The sequence below is a fragment of the Diabrotica undecimpunctata genome, chromosome 2 (genome assembly GCF_040954645.1).
Source record: "Diabrotica undecimpunctata isolate CICGRU chromosome 2, icDiaUnde3, whole genome shotgun sequence".
Taxonomy (NCBI): Eukaryota; Metazoa; Arthropoda; class Insecta; order Coleoptera; family Chrysomelidae; genus Diabrotica; species Diabrotica undecimpunctata.
In genome coordinates, this window is record NC_092804.1 from 31,084,851 (window position 1) to 31,103,321 (window position 18,471).

Below are 18,471 nucleotides of genomic sequence, written 5' to 3' on the forward strand. Positions count from 1 at the left end.
CAAACGTTTTCTAAAGCATCAATTCAATCTACCCTGTAAAACCATTCCCAAAAAAAAATTATCCCTTCCGCCGCGCCGGTCCTACAAGTATATTTGGATATCGTCTTACAATACAACTTCACCGTCCAAAGTTCCCTTTATCAATGGAGAGCTGTTAGCTGTTAGCTGTTGAATTTGAGTTGTCATGCCTGCGACCCTTTTTTGCGCCCCCTCCATATGCGCACCTAACTCGTTTAGGTCGTGAAATATTCCGCCATCATCGGGCGATCAATAACCCTCTACACCAAATACGGTGCACCGATGCGGATTATAATCTGGATGTAAAAAAATTTTGGGAATTTTTTTAATTGTGTAAAAAGTTTGCTGTTGATGTTTTGTATCGTCGTTTTGTCATGGATTATGGGAATATTTGGGGTTTTAAACTGTTGCTGAATATGAAATGAAAACTTTATTCGTTTGAAGAACAAGCGCGTGGAAAATCAGTGGAAATAAAACTAAATATAGACTTTTATATCTGGCTTAGGACCACAAAATTGTGTGTAGTATTCAAACGGTATACAAGTACCTATTGCTTAGTGTTTATTTACTTATTAGAATACCAGATTAAATATTTTAATAACTTATATTGGTAATATATACATAGATAGCATTAGCAAAAATACAAATTCGTTAAATATATGGTTCGTTATTTTATTCTTTGCGTACGTATGACACTATTCACAAATTATTTTTTATTATACGTCCCTTTGTTACTTACAGATCATAAAACTATGAAATTAAGCCGCTTATCTGTCCAGGCTGTACACTGTATATTTCTGTCCATATAAAACAAAGACAACAATATGATAAAGGAAGTTAAATAAATTTAGGAAATTTTTTATTCTGGCAATATCAAAAGTGTATCCGTATCTATCCGTACAGAGGAAGGAGAATCCGATGATATCAAAATCAAACGTGGATCCGACAGGGATGTATACTATCACCCTTGCTGTCTACCATATACTTATATAGAAATATATAGAATATAGAATATATAGAAATCTTTCAAGAAGCAGTAGAAGATGTTGACAATGTTGAAGCCGTAATTCGAATTAACGGAGATTGTATCAATACCATCAGATACGCGGATGACACGGTGGTATTCGCTGACAGTTATGAAGCCCTCCAGGAGTTAACGAATAGAATCACAGAAGTAGTTTAGAGATATGGACTTTCACTGAACATTAAGAAAACAAAATGTATGATTATCTCTAAGAAGGAACAGCAAATTGAAAGAATCAGTGTGAATGATTAACCAATAAAAAGGGTAAAAACATATACCTAGCTTGGTACGAACGTCAATGAAAATTGAGACATCCCTAGAAATAAAATCTAGGATAGAGAAAGCAAGATCTGCATTTCAAAAAATCGCTAAGCTACTCAAAAGCCGCGATTTATCAGTACCCATGAAAATCAGGTTACTACGATGTTATATTTCCTATACTGTTGTACAGAGTTGAATCGTGGACTTTCACAGACGCTACCTGTAATAAAATTGAGTCTTTCGAAATGTAGCTTTATCGTAAAATCCTAAAGATATCCTATACCGAATAAAAACAGCCAAAATTGAATTCCTCGGTCACATCATGAGGAACAGTGCAAGATATGGATTGCTGCAAATAATTCTACACTACATATAGAACTAGATAGGCACTACAAGAAGAAGAATATCAAAAGAACAAAGATTTTTTGTTTACAACTCTTTTTCGAACTAGTTCGTCTGGGTCCCTGAAGTTATATACACCAGTGTTAAAACACCATGACAAACTTAATAAACTTGTACGCCATTTGGAAAGACTTCATAAAGAGTACGTTAAGAAGCCGCGACAATTTTTTGAATAGAAATTAAAGTCATTTGAACAGTAAAACATCATTCTTAAAAATCGTTGTCTGCGAACGAAAAAATTTTACTTGTCTCTTAAAAATTGTTATATAAAGTAGCCAGATGTAAAAAGGCTCACATAATTATTGGTGAAGCCCTTATTCTGCCAACTCCGATGGAGATTGTAGCAACTGTGTTTGGAGATCATATTGGCAAACAATTACAATCCATACATCTTTCAAATGATACTTTTGCCGCCGAACTGGTGATACATCAGCTTCAGTATCAGGTTCTTGAAAAGTTGCGCGACAAATTGATTTTGATTCAGCTTGACAAGGCAACATGTAGCAGTAAAGACGCTTATTTAGTTGCCTATTTTCGATTTTGTGATAGTATATTGAGCACAGCATCTGCTATGTTTGATATTTTAAATGATTTAATTAGCAAGACAAATACAGAGTGGGAGAATTGCGTTGAAATATGCTTCGATGGTGCTCGTACAATATCGGGAAGATTCCTAAATGTACAACCAAAATAAAAATCTTCGCAAAGTATCTGGATCCATTGTATGATCTACAGAAAGATTCTGGCTTCCATAGAAATGAGTCTTGGACTCAACATTGCGACAACCATGGTTGTAACTATAGTAATTATTTAAAAATGAGACCACTAAAATCAAGAATCTTTAAGGCACTTGCAAAAAGTTAAGTATTAAGTAAATTGAATTAAGTTATTTGGTCCAGTTATTTGGTTAAGGTATATTCCAGAATTTAAATACTTTGATCTTTGAAGGTAAAACTCAAAGGAGCAAACACACATATGTTGGATACCAGTGATAAAGTTAATGCTTTTGTAGAAAGTTGGACTTTGTTAGAAGGTTGGATTTTTGCAAGTGTAAATAAGTGTGCCAAAACATACAAGAAAGAAAAACTTGACATTCATCATTTATCCATGTTGGCACAGAATTTTTAAAATTATTTTGTTGCTGACGACAAATTGGTAGCAAGTTGCGAGGGATTCATTTCGTACTACTCCCGAGGTTTTCTCAAACTGCAAAAGAAGAAATCTTCATAGACTTTACTGCAAGTGGCGAAATCAAGATAGAATTTAGTAATCAATCTCTCCTTGAATATTGAGCGAGAGTTGATGATGCCTTTTCTCCACTTAAACAAGAGAATTAAGTAGTATATTAGTTTAAAAGTGTACCATCCTTACTTAATTTTTGTATTGTCAGAATGATTATTATTTTATATTTCTTTTTGTTAGTAAATTTTTTTTAATTGGTAATTATTGTTTTTTTTTTATTTTGATGTACCGGCGCCCACCACGGCATTTATGGCGCCCACCTAGTGGGGGCACCCAACAGGTTGAGAAACTCCGATTCGCTTATTCTGCAGTATTTATATCTTTCTATTCTTGGCATCGGTGTTGTCTATCATATTTAAGATTTCATTGCTTATCCTCGTTTTTCGATGTACTCTTTTAAATGTTAACTGATTTTCTATAATGCCAACCTTAACATATGTATATTTAGGACAAAATTGAAAAGGTTATCAGGCGTGGTTTGCAAATTACTTTCAAAAGGATTTTTTTTTTGAGTAGACTTTGTGATGTCAGTACATCCTTCAGTATCCCTGGAACTTAATTCTGACCTTATTGGGTATATAAAAAGTATAGGTTTATTTTAAATAAAAACAATTTAATATGTTTTCTTTTTTAATCTACCGTCCACACATATATAGCAATTCAAGATTTTTCACTGTCATATCAAGCGTCACGATAAACGAGAAGAAAATGGAAATTTTATTTTTAGATCACAAACAATATTGAAATACACTCCTGGCGGTTTTCAATAAAATGCAAATGGCCGGAATTTCTGATGTATGGTGTGGGTTTCCCAAAAGAAATATTGGAATATACAATAAAATATTTATGTTAAGAGGGATTTATTTCATCTGGCTTGTTTCGTTTTATTAATATGATAATACATATAAACTGTGTTTAGTATAAGAATTAATTGAAGTTATAAAAAGATTTATATAGGTATAAATTTTAAATGTTTTTTAATTTAGAAAGAAATATTATTCTTTATTGAAGTGAAAGGGAGGAAATACTCTCATTTCACTTCAATAAACCTCTCCTCTTTCCCCAAGTAAACAAATAACTTATTTTAATTAATATCATGGTTTATTATGACATAATTTGATTTACGGAGTGTTCACTCGACAACAAAAATAAGTCAATTCTGGGTTTTCCACGGACATCAGAATGAAGTGTGATTCCTTATGCCTCCACACTTTTTATGAATTCATAGTTCGACTTAATAAATGCTAATTAGTACTTTAACCCGTAACCGATGAGATGGAGTCAAGCAGACTCCTAGTACTTTAGAAGTGGTGGTAACTTTTTTCTGGTGACCTTAAATCTTGCGTGCGCTCATGTAACTTCAAGTTCAAGTCACTATTGGTAGATATTGGTATTCAGTTGGTATTCTTATAGGGTACTCTGAACGCAAAAGAGCATAAAATCGCAAAGAATGTCAGAATGTTCTGTTGTCAGAATTTTTTAATTGAATAAGTTTGTTTATTTTTTTTTTTCAAAAAATAATGATAAGTATTCTCTTAAACCTTACAATATGTTTTAAACTTCGCAAAAAAACACTTTTTTTTAATATTGATAAAATTGTGGCGGCTTGTTATAATAAGGAGAAATTTCAGGACTATTGTAAAATAAAGGTATTTTAATACCTTTTTTTATATATTACTTATGAGCGAATAAAGTTCATCCAGTTGTAACTTATTTTATTATTTTTTTTTTTCAAATAGATAAATCTTTTCTCTTATTTTTTAAAAAGGAGTTCGTGGGACTCTTGCAGCCACTGGCTAAAATGCAAAATATGTAAATTCTAGAAAAGCTACATCCAAGACAATGACAAAGAAAAATTGGCTGAGACTAAAACTGCGTCATCTGCCATCTGCCGCAATTCCGACTTCCTTAGTGGTCAAAGTAAAAAATATCAACTAAAGCAAAGAAATTAAACATAGGCACACGAAAAACCTACAGGCACATAAGCCAAATAAGCAGCGCTAATTTTACCGAAAAAGTGAAAGCTAGAAGAGCTGCTGCTCCTAAAAAGAAGAAGTAGTTGCACTAATTATTTACGAAATATTAAGTACATCCAACGATTTTTTAAATGAAAATTATATCACAACTTCTAAATCAAAATTAATGAAATTATATATTATATGTTATATTATAACTATTTTATATTTTTGACTGTACAATGGCTTTTATATTGCTACTCATAATAATTATGGTTAGAACCGCCCGCGCCCATGCAAAATTTATTAGGTACATACTAGAGTAGATGCCTATACTTTGATCTTGCACAAAACATCAGTATTATGCTAGTTATTCTCTCTAGATGGCACTGCTAGTAGCCGAAAAAGACTTTCACCTTTCTAAATATTTGGGTAAAAAAATAATGAAAATTATTTATAATTATTTTAGGTTAGATTAGATTCAATTTCTTGAGTAAAAGACTCTTGTATTGTTAAAGTATTATAGCACTATTTGGTTAGTAGGCGGTTTTTAGATGTTTTCATTTTTCAATAATTGTTATGCATGTTTTGAATAAAATTCCAAAACGAGATGTTTCAATTTTTGCAGAAATGTAATACTTACTTTATTATGTAGATTAGAATATTGTATTTAAAGTAGAACTAGAAATAGCACACAACCAAACTTATATGAGATATATGATATTTCTCATTATTTTAATTGAATTAAAAAAAAAACGACCTACGAAGTCAAAGAATATTTATTTTAAAGCAATTTAATCACCAATATGTAAAAATTAAAGAAACCTATAAATTCTTAAACAATAAAATATAAATTATTATATTTTAAAGTCAATAGCATACAAAATTTCATTGTACAAGGAAGGACGTTTAAATTGTTTTTATATATTTATGTTTTTTAGTAGTCGGTGTTAATAACCCTAGGCCTTATGCAAGCTACAATTTGCATGGGCATGCTCCTAAAAAATTGTCAAGATTTTATCGTAGTAGGTTGTTTCCTTTCTTCAAGAGCAGCTTGCATTAGCTGTACCTACGGTGTTTTGTGCATTACGCCGGCGAGGTCTAATTCTTTTTTAAGCATATCCCACAAATGCTCTATGGAGTTAAGGTCGGGTGAGCAAGCGGGCCACTTCAAAATAGTGATACCTTCTGCTTCAAGGAAGTCGGTAGTGACTCTGCTGGCATGTGGAAATGAAAATTAAATTTTGTTCCACTGCACTTTTTCAGAGTCTAACTACAGGTTCCAGAACCAAATCAACATACCTGCGAGCTATTAAAGTTAGTTGAATGGAAATTAAAGAAGTTTTTTCCCGACCATGTTACTTCCCCATAAAATAGCACTTCTTCCTTTATGTCTGTGAACAGATCTGGCTGCTTTTATTCTTGCTTCTCTTCCTCGCCTTGTAAGTACACGAATTCATTGGTTATATGATTTTACACAAATCCTGGTTTCGTCTGAAAATATCACATTTTGCCATTTTCTAATGTTTCAATTTTGTTATTAAAGGCAACAATTTAGGCAATCAATCTTGTGCTATCTGGTTAACTCGGGAACTCGTAACTGTCTACTGCTATATATTCTTTGGGCACGAAGTCTTCTTCTTATCGCTTCAACTGAATCACTTACATCTGTACCCTCCTAAAGCTGCTTTTGGAGTTGCGGGTGAGAAATTGTTGGGTCTCTTCTAGCTACTTGGACAATAAAACGGTTGTGGCAAGCTGTTGTTACTTTTTGGCGACTTTATCTTTGTCTATTCTTAAGCGTTAACTACTCTTGATACCTAGCATAGGTTTTTAACACAACGATCTGTGTTATTAACCAGATAGATCACATCCTAATGGATGCAAGGCATTCTTCCGACCTCATGGATGTCAGAAGCTACCGAGATCCAAGCATAGATAGTAACCAATTTCTAGAAATGACAAAAATCAGAAAAAAAAAAAACAATAAACTCACAGAAGTATAAACATATGAAACAAGACATAATTATTGTTGACAATCTGCGCATTGAAACCGTTGCGAGAGAGTATAGGAGACAAATAGATGAGAAAATAGAGAGCCTAGAAGCAGGGGAAAATGTAGAATTGTGGACAAAATGTAGAAACATAATAACTGAGAAAGCATCGGAAATATTGGGAAAACCAAACCAGTTAGACAAAACGAATGGTTTGACGAGGACTGCCAAGAATCAACAGATAACAAAAATAAAGTATACCTAAAGACAAATTAAGCTAGATGCACAAGAAGAGCAAAGGAGGAATACCTGAGCCTAAAAAGTGAAGAAAAAAGATTACATAGAAGAAAAAAACGGCAATTTGAAGAAAAGCAGTTAGAAAATATAGAATGGTTAAGAAACCAAAACGAAACTCGAAAGTTCTACAGAAATGTACACAAAATGAGTAAACAGTTTAAGACAAGAATAGGGAGCTGCAAGGATAAAGAAGCAAATATCCTAAGTGATACGGCCTCAATCTTAAACCAATGGGTTGAATTTTTCGACGCAAAATTTAACAGCCATTATATCGAAGAAGCAGATAACACCGTAGCATATCGAAATGCTTGGAATCTATTCAAACAAAAGACCTACCACTGAAGAGGATGCCCAAGTCATTAAAAAGCTTAAAAATAATAAAGCACTAAGAACGGATCAAAGGTTATAGCGGGATAAGATGGTCAAAAGTGCTCCTGCACCGATCAGCACCGCGACCTGTACTTTCGATAAAGCATATAAAAATATGACTTCATACAAATTTTTAGCTTCCCAAAACCCAGAGAACCTCTTAAATCTAAAAAAGCAGCTTTTTTTGACCTTATTTGTTTCTGGACGCAATTTTGCTTTAAAAAATCTGAAAAAATTCATGAAGATATATCTTTCGAATACAAAATCGCCTGATTTTTTTCAAAATTTTATATTGAAAATTGAGCTCAGAAAAAATCATTGAAAATTTCAATAATTTCTTAGGTTATGTTAATAATTTTTGGCTAACTTTTAAATAGTAATTTTTTATGTATTTTTTTTTTTCGTTCTTTTAAATGGCCAAGGCAGAATTTTTAATTTCTGAGCGGAAAGCATCGAAAAATCAAAAAAACAGTTTTTTTACTTATTTATTTGCACATAACCTTAAAACTCAGTTTGTAATTCAACATTTTTTCTTCCAAATTATCAAAATCTATTGTAAAAGTCTCCATAACGTCCCCCAAAAAATTTCATAAAGATAAAATTCGAAAATACCACGTTTGTTTATCCTTTTCGCACATTTTTTTATCTTATCTCAAAATCAGATAGTTAGATGTATGCTTTTTCATCTATTTTCTTACGGGCTATGAATCATCATTGTTAAAATAATCATTTTTAACTTACAAATTCTCAAATTGCGAAAAAATCGTGTTATTCTAATATTTTTTAAACTTTACTGGCTCATAACCTTAAAATCTAGTAGCTGAATCATCGAATTTTCGCGCATTTTTGATCGCACCCTTCAATTTTCTTATCTTTTTTTTCTTAAATAGTCAAAGCTCGAAAAAATCTATAGCTTTATGATTGACCCTTCCTCAACAATTGTTTGCACCTGATCGGTGCAGGGGCACTTTTGACCATATTATCCCGCTATAGCCTTTGTAGTGAGCTCTACAATAATGGCGGTGATGCCCTGCTACAAGTACTGCATAAACTTTTACTTCTTGTCTGGCAAAATGAGATCATGCCCTGGGAACGGTCTCACAGCGTGATATGCCCGTTACATAAAAAAGGCGACCAGCTCCAGTGTGAAAACTACAGACGTATAACCCTGCTAACAACTGCTTACAAAATACTAGCAAATATTCTCTATGAAAGGCTACAAGTTTACACAGTTGCCATAGTTAGAAAATGCCAGGCCAGATTTACTTCAGAAAAATTAACAATTTACCAGATTCATTCAATAAGACAGATCCTCGAAAAAGCATTAGAATTTAATATTGAAACCCATAACCTAATCGTCGACTTCAAGGTCGCATACAACATTGTCAAGATAAGAGTACTATACCAATCAATGCGTGAGTTTGGTATACCAGAAAAACTTATCCGAATAACAAGAATGGCAATATCTAACTTAAAAAAATCGTTTGGATAAAGGGAGAAAATTTTCGATACTTTGAGATAAAGATTGGACTCAGACACGAAGACGACCTTGCTTGCCTTCTATTTAACATTGCCTTGGAAAAGGCAACCCGAAACACACGAATTAGAGACGGCGGTACTATTTACAATAGATCGATATAAATCTTAGCATACGCCGATGACATTGACATAATAGGGAATATCAAGCAAGATGTTGAGCAATATTTCCTAGAATTAGAAAAGGCGGCGAAACAGGTATGTCTAGTCATCAACGAAGACAAAACCAAGTAGATGTTGGTTATTAAGGATCATTTAGCAAATGAGAAACGGGAAATAACATTTGGAAGTCATATCTTTGAACGTGTTGACAGCTTCACATACCATGGCTTGCTAATGACTACTACCAATAAAACAAGCGAAGAAATTAAAAGACAAATAAACCTTATAAAAAGGGCATATGGGCTCCAAAAACAATTCTACTCAAGAAATATCCAAAGGAAAACTAAAATTATTATATACAAAACACAGCTGAGGCCGGTCCTCACATATGGGGCGGAAATATGGACTCTAACGCAGAAGAATGGAAGACTACCTTCTGGGAATATTCGAGTAAGATACTCCGCAAAATATTTAAGGCTATAAACGATCAAGAGTAGTGGCGCAAAAGATTTAATTTCGAATTATACCAACTCTTTAATGAACCAGATGTTGGGCAACATAATGCGAATTCGTGACATCATGATTGCTAAAAAGCCAACGACAGGAACACCTATAAGAAGAAGAAGCAGAGACCGGCCGCGAATTAGGTGGTTAGATGAGTTGAGACCGACTTACGGATACTAGAGATCAGAAGATGGCAACACGTTGCCAGAAACCGAACAGAATGGCCACTAATATTAGAGCAGGCCAGGATCCACAGAGGATTGTCGAGCCAAAGATGATGATAATGATGATTGTTCTCTCTTAGATAACTGTAGTGGCGTAACTTAGACAGCAATAAATGTTTAAACGTTTAATATCTGGGATAAATATTTAACAACATTAAACAATAACTCTTTAACCCTGCGGTTCACGGGTTGGGTCTGTCAGGCCCATTCAGTTCTTCTAATATCTCTATTCGGTCAGCGAGTCTAAGTACGGTCCTGGCGGTCTAGGTACCTTTCGTCGGCATATATCCCTCAGTTACGAATGCGCATTAAAGCAATAGTGTCGATGATATATCTGTTTTCGTTTTCTCAGACCCAACCCGTTCCTTAATGTAAATTTTTTTTTTATGAAAGTACAAAACAAAATTTGCAGTGTATTGTTTTAGAACTTAGCAAAACAATGTATTCTTACGAGAGAAAGGCAAAACATTTGCAACGTCTCTACGAGGAAGTTGCAACCGACGAGGAAGAAAATTATGAAGATTCAGATTCCGATGAGTCTATAGTTGGCAACGTAGAACATGAAGATGCTAATCATAACTTATCAGACACCGAATTAAACGTACAAGAATGTATTCCACAAGGTAAGTCAAACCAACACCTTTATTACAATACCAAAGATGGAAAGAAATGGAATAAGATATGCGGATCACGAAATGTTAGAACTAGACGAAAAAATATCATAACACAACTTCCTGGAGTTATTCGTGAAGCGAAAAGTTGCAAAACTGAAAAATAATGCTGGGAACTGTTTTTTAATGACAAAATTATAAAACATATTGTTGAATGTACTAATGTATATATCGAGCGTATGTCCGTGAGATATAAAGACAGTTCCGATGCGAGGCTAACAAATATATGTGAACTAAAAGCTCTGATTGATCTGCTTTACTTAGCTGGAGTTTACCGTGGAGGTAGAACTTTAATTTTTGAGTTTTGGGAAAGAAATGGTACGGGCATTGACATATTTCATATTTCCGGCAACGATGGCTCTCCGCAGATTTCGATTTCTTATGAAGTGCTTACGCCTAGATGATATTCGTACAAGGGACGAACGGACACAAGTAGACAAACTTGCAGCAGTTAGAGTCGTATTCGAGGATGTAGTTGAAAATTTTTAAAAATATTATACCATTGGCCAATATATCACTATCGACGAGATGCTTTTAGGCTTTAGAGGTCGCTGTAGTTTTAGAATGTACCTTCCAAAAAAATCGGCCCGATACGGTCTGAAGGTATTTTCCTTGGTGGATTCTCGCACGTTCTATACTTATCAAGTAGAAATATATGCCAGTACACAACCACCAGGTCCATATTCTATCAGTTCTGCAGTCAACGATGTGGTTGAGCGGCTTTGCAACTATGTTTGGATTAACCAAAGATATGACAATATTGTCCTATATACCAAAACCAAAAAAACATGTTGTTCTTTTGTCAACCCTACACCATGATGACCAAATCGATCCGACAACGGGTGATGAAAGTAAACCTGAAGCAATAATGTTCTATAACTCTACGAAAGGTGGGTGAACACCGTTGATCAACTTCGAGGTTCCTATACTGTCGCAAGAAATACAAAACGCTGGCCCATGGTCATCTTTTATGCATTGCTTGATGTTGCTGTAATAAATGCATTTGTGATACAGAGAAGTAACACACCGGATCTAAAAACAAGCAAAAGAAGAAGATTTTTTTAAAAGAACTAGGTCTTCAGTTAGTGATGGACAATATAAAAGCAACAGCTCAATCTCCTCATTTGGCACGAGACATAAGAGAGCTTGCTGCTAAACTCAGTGGTGTTGGACCAGTAGAAGCACCTGCGGAATTGCAAAATAAAAGGGGGCGTTGTGCTTTTTGTAGAGATCGTAAAACTCGCTACATGTGTCACTACTGTAAAAATTTATTTGCTAAGAACATACCGTACCTGTTTGTCGCATATGCATTGATAAAATGACTGAATAAGTTATATACAAGGTGTTCTTTAAACATCTGCCATATTGTAGTATGTAATTTCTTTTATATTTTTAGTTTTAATATTATAATAGCAGTTCATTTTTTTATGTACATGTAAGTTGTCTTTAGTGGTAGTTCTAATATTTGCAACGCAAACCTGTTGTTACAAAATTAAACAAAAAAAATTCTTAGTTTAATTTTTGGGCTTCTCAGGCCCAACCCGTTCCTTCGTGTATCAAACTATCACCCGTGCACCGCAGGGTTAAATGAAAAACCAACCTATCTAAAATTTTGCACACTTATAGGGACACATGATTATCAAGGTGATAAGATATATATGTTACTTACGGCGAATATTGTCATAGGTATTAACATTTATTAAATTGTGCAAAAAATGGTTGTTTGTAATTATCTCGACAAATTATTGATGGATTTGTACTTGTAAAAATTCAAATTAATCGTCTCTTCATAACATAATAGTTTCTCAATATAAAAATTGCTCCTAATGTAATCAAAAAATAGTACAAGTAAATAACAACATTTGGCCTTTGTTTTTGAAAAATATAGCCGACCTGAGAGTATATTGATACGTAGTTTTCATTAACCCGCCTATGACTTAAAACTATCAGATACCTGTAATAAATTTTCACCCCGTGGAATCTACCATGTTTTCATTTCTAGAGTAGGTTAAAGGGAAATGTATCAAATAGCTTTGTCATACAAATAAACCATACACGTCTTGAAAATATCAATCTTAAAATATTATTTAAAGCTTAATAACCTTTTCCTGCTTTTATTAATAATAAAATGTTAATTTCAGTATGACCCCACTCTCAAAATATATGTACTGCTTGAATAGTATTTCCCTACAAATTATTTTACATTACCTGATAATTAAAATATACGTTTCACTACAAATAACACTCTAAACTTTTGATTCTTTCCTCAAAGAAACAAAGCTTTTTTATAACAAACTAAATGTTTTCTACTGGAACAAACAACACTAACTTTATTTGCAGCTTCTCTAAACATACGCTTCTCTTTTAGTAGTAAAATATCAACTGAATGAGCTCCTAAACGTGGCTGGAAGTAGCTTATTCCACAAGGGATGAATTGTCAAAGCCGAAAATTTATGAGCCCATAAAGTTTAATGCCCTTTTTGTAGTACATTGTTGGGCTGTGTGAACGTAGTACTGTACAAAGGGTGGACGAAAAATTTCCCGTTGATTCGTTACGATGTCTAATAAATCTTTAGTTGATGATTGATTTTAATTTTAGAGCACGTTTTAAAAGAATATAAATATATAATCGGTTGAAGGCGTAAAGACAGTAGCATAAATTACTTAAAGTAGTATATTTATGTTGGTTAATTAAAATTTAAATTTTGCGTTGAATACATTTCACTTTTAGATTTTGGTTTTTAGTAAACATACAGACAATACAATATGTGACAATTGTATGAAACACTTGAATTATTTTAAAACAGACTAACATAGCAATTATAAATTTTGTCTCTGCAGTCTATTCAAAATAAAGATGCACTGAAAATACACAGAATAACGCTAAGATCCGCAAGAAGCCATAGGCGTACGGTTTTGCTCTTCAAATTATTTTCAAATTTTCACGGTCAATTGTTTTGGCAAGATTGGCTTTAAGTTTGTTGCAAGTCCAATTCTTAGTAAACGTTACTTGTTAATCGTTGTTGTAGATAAAATTAGTATCTACACAATAGGACAAACATGAAGAATGTCCTAAAATGAGATACAGAGTATAACATAGATTGCTGGTTACAAAATATGAGAGTTCTTACCTGTAATATAAGAATGAGTTAGACACTAATGGTTCAAAAAGCTATTAAAAGGTACAAAACGATTTGTTAAAGAGAAAAATAGAGAAAAAGAAATAGCATAAATAAAATCAGTACAAATACATAAAGAACTAAACATAGTTCCTACTACTAAATACTACTTACTAGCTAACAAAGTCTTTCAAAAGTGTATGTGCACTCTTGTCTATCGAAGTCATTATCACGAAGATTGTGAATGTAAAGATGTACCAACCACTTGGGTCTAAGGCTACCAATGCAAAACCTTTTAAAACTTATTATTAATTGCTTTTATACCATAAGCTGGACAAACCTTTTACAGATTCGGAGAGCACTGTATAAATGTGTCAGGAGTAAATCCTTGAGTTTTTTTAGGGTTTCTCTCTGCAAACAGAGATGTTGCACCGTGCGGGACTAAATTCGCTCTGAGGGTAGGCGGGGTGCCGTAAAAAACTATAATACTAAAAACTGTTGACAAATGTTTGACAGTCGTTGACATTTATGTATTTTTTTTAGAGTGGGTGCATTTTTGCCAAAAGTTGAGTTAAATACTAAATTAAAAATATTGATAAATAGTTTTACATGTTTGAGTGGATTTATTCGAACAGTTGTATTTATTTTTTTTACTTTTATTTTTTAAATTGGTTCTTTGTTTTTATATAAATAGTAGTACTTATATTTGTATTTTATTCTTGCTTTGTTCTGTCAAGTAAGTACGATGCTTTTATAGATTAATGTTCATATCATTATTTTTAAGTATAAGCAGGTTCAATTGTTAATAAGTATGCAAAAAAAAACAAATATGTCCAGAACAGATACTGCTGATGAGGTTGTTAATATGTCAAAACGAAATAATTTTTTTTTTAATATTTAGAAGTATAAAAAAGCAACTAACTAATCACAGCCAATTAGAAGAACGTCTGCCAACTATGCCTATCAGAAAAGCAGGTATGCAGAATTGGTTAGGACAAAAAGAAATTACATTTTTCGATGGCATGGTTAAGGCTGAGCTTATAAGTATCATTCAACAGTATCGTGACAGAGATCGCCAGCGTTTTGTAGATACAATGGCTCATGCTAAATGCATCACTGCCTGATAGAACTGATCTGGGCTCATGTAAAGAGTTACGTAGTTCGTGAAAACGTGATATATAAAATTTCTGGTGTCCAACGTTTGTTAGAACTCGCAATGGAACATACACGTAAATAAGATTGGACTAGGCTGTATCCCTTGTCTTCAAGAAAGAAGAGAAAATGTGAAGATTGGACGGGATGGTAGACACTGTTTTTTGGAAAAAATAATAATCGGTTTAGTGTGACTGGAGATTCCTATTCGACGAGTCGCTGGATTCCAAACTTCATAAGCAAAACTTAGGTAATTATTTATTTGCTTTGTAGTTCTCCTTCTATATAAATGGAATATATTAATTAGTTTGCCAAGTTTTCTATTTTTTAAAGTACCTACTGTATTATGCTCTATAATAACATTGAAATTTTACTTTTTTTATTTAGACAATCATAAGAGACCTGTTAAAATACACATGATAATTTAGTATACAACAACTTGTAGTTCTTGTTTAAAAATATTTACTTCCATCAGGCATCAGGGTCCGGACCTTCCAAAACTGCACCCGCCTTGGTACCAAGGCAGCAAGTTTATTACCAAGCTATTATTATTATTTAAAAAAAATTTAAAGTAATTATTATTATTTTTTACTAGGAAAGATTATACCTTTTTATCATATAAAGTGTGCTCATGGTGAAACAGGGGAGAGTCCCATATTTCCATTAATTAGAATATCTTTAGCAGATACGCCATTTTCTTCAGCCCATGATATGCATGTATTGAAACAATTAAATGCTGTACCTGGTTTTATGCTGTTAGATGGAAGTGCGAGGAAGACGCGGGCGAAGGGTGCTGGATTATTGGAAGTACCGGTTTATTAAGTGCCGGGTTATTGAGATTCTGTTGTATATTTGGAGAAAGCAGAAGATGATAGACTTCCACCCACAGTATTTTGATAACATCTGCAATGAAGATTAGCGGATAAAATGCTTTGGTCATATCCAGAAAGAAAAAAAAACGATATTATGTAATACTTTTAACTTATGTATTAATTTTATGATTATAAAATCTCAATAGATTGCAATCCCAAAAACTTAATAAATATTGCAACCTTTTAATATTTAATAACTGATTTTAAATTACCTTCAAAACACCTAAAAATAAATTTATTTGATCTTAAATTTATCTCAAACCTCTCCTAAATTTTTTTTAACTATTGAAGTGTTGTTGTATAAAAATGTTAAGTAGTTTAACACCTTTTCATTAAGTTCGAAAATATTAAAAAACTATTAAAAGGATTACAAGGTATTTTACTATTCGTGAATAGTGGGATTTAAATATTAACTTTTAACAGATTTCCAAACTTTTATAACCTGCTTACCTGCTTTATACCTGCTTTCTTTTTAGATATGCAAATTTCAACAGTTTTAGATATAGATCCAAGTACTTGTGATAATAAACATAAAGGTGTAATCGAAATGTATTATTTCTATAGAAGACACAATAGCTTTGGTTTGTGTCTTTTGACTATGTTATTCATTAGTGTTTTTAATAAAGCCTTCCAGGATTAAAAGCACTCCTAAAATGTAATTACAAATTTAAAGTTTTAATATACACTTACTGAAATTAATAAAAAAGAAAACAATAGGTTACAGTTACAGAATACCTTGAGATTTTTATAGAGATGTATAGAGACAAAGCCTTAAAAAAGGGATTGGCACTCTCACAATATATTAAAGTGACGAAGGGATTAGGACAGAGGCTTATAAGTTGCTAACCGCAGTATTTTATCTCTGGATACCAAAAATATTAGTTGACTTGCTTCTTCTTACTGCGCAATCTCCTTATAAAAATTGGAGATCCAAATGCCAAATGGCGATTGTAGCTAGAGAAACTGCTGCACGAAAGAATTCTGCATCTCCTCGGGTCCTTCAGCCATGAGTCTTCCTACTAATATTTTGAACTGTTCTTTACCTTCTAATATAATTCGGAGTAATTCATATCTTTCATCTCCCAAAACATGATCCAAGTATTGTATTTTCTACCCCTTTATCGTGATTAGCAGTTCTTTTTGTTGGCTCATGCAGCGAAGTACCTTATTGTTGGTAACTTTTGGTATCCACGAAATCCTTAGCAACAGTCTGTATATACAAATTTAATTTTGAAATTAATGGAAAAAAGAGGACCAAAAATTTTATCAGACAGAATCTTTCTTACTGTTCACCCCAACTGGAAGGATGTATTCTCATTGATTTTCATGTGTGTCAGCCTTGTTCAAGCAAGATGTTTCTGAACAGAAGGTAATTAAATTAACGGATCACTAAAGTGCAAGCTCTCTAAAACCATATCTGCAGCTATATTCCAGTCACCACCAGCAGTTGATTGAAAATCTTAGAACAACAAATGAAGTTAGACCTTCGATAAAATGAAAAAGACAGCAAAGATTTGATTTCACGTTCAAAGCGTCTATGTATCTGTTGATACGTATTTCGACTTAATAATTCTCATCAGAACAGTTATTCATAGCCGTTCTTAACGTGAAAAATAATCTTCTCTGTCTTTTAGGAAGCAACAATAAAATGGCTTCGTTATGGACGCAATAGCGACATCTGATAGAAAATTCCTTAAGATAGTTTCGAAACAAATTCAGATTTCTGCTTTAATCTGAACCTTCTATAAATGCAAGGTATAACAGACGTTGATAAAGATGTTAATAGAGACATGGGGAATCTAAAATTTGCATTCCACGACATGTCTATCAACTAAGCAGAAATCCATAACGAATTTGTTTCTTGTACTCATACAGAGTAGATCCGAATAAAACGAAAAAGAATCAAATCTTTGCTGTCTTGATGCTGACTGACGTGTCGTGATTTAACTTTCAAAATTTTATTCGCGAAAATTGCCAGACAACAAACTTTCATACCAGTCGAAAATACTGTCGGCAAAATTTTCTCTCTTATGATATATACGATAAAGCAATTAGTTTTAAAAACTTTTTAGTTTCTCTCTTTGTTGATGTTTCAGTAGCCCTAGTAGTATATAACTTCATTTATTTATGCTTCTTAAAAAGCGCAACACACGGCTTGGGATACTATTATTAATTTGTGATTTATTTGTACAGTTTTGCTAGTATTATTCTGATTATTTTTCTTACTTCATTATATAAAATATTATAATAGTTATATCAAAAATCACAGAGTAAACAGGAATTTAAAATAATGATTCCCCACTTAAAGTAGTGGGGACACACGCTGATACACATAATAAATAATATCACTAGTAAATTCTTCTAATGAAGATAAGGAAAAAATGCCTGCGGCTAACACGTATTCCAAACCTGTTTATATGGCTGATAAGACTTTTATTTATAGCTAAAGTGAATAAACCAGAACTGTGTTCATGCACCAATTTTCTAGGAAAAGCTATTACGTCTTCAGTTCTAGTTGTATCACAAAACTAATTTTCATTTTAAAGTGTGTGGCGCCCTGTTCTTCTAATGAATATTCATCTAATTTTCAAATAATATGTTTATAAAAGTAGGTATTTAAATATATGAGGGTATGTAATCTTTCTCTCGCTCCTTTCTTCATAAATTATTATTTATTACAGCGTCTTTACTAATATTGCTTTTTGAGAAGTTTTGAGTATTGAGTAACT

At 32.9% G+C, this 18,471-nt stretch overlaps 1 long non-coding RNA gene across 2 annotated transcripts in view; it reads right to left on the bottom strand.

Annotated features, from left to right (window-relative positions):
* Window positions 1–18,471, bottom strand: part of LOC140433261 (uncharacterized) — a 98,747-nt gene that overhangs the window by 23,979 nt on the left and 56,297 nt on the right. The window contains exon 1 of one of the 2 annotated variants that reach the window (XR_011949908.1): window positions 12,808–12,907. The exons of the other annotated variant lie outside the window; for it this stretch is intronic. This is a non-coding gene — a long non-coding RNA (uncharacterized lncRNA). Of the gene's footprint in view, window positions 1–12,807; window positions 12,908–18,471 lie in introns of those variants that run through there. 2 annotated transcript variants of the gene reach the window in all.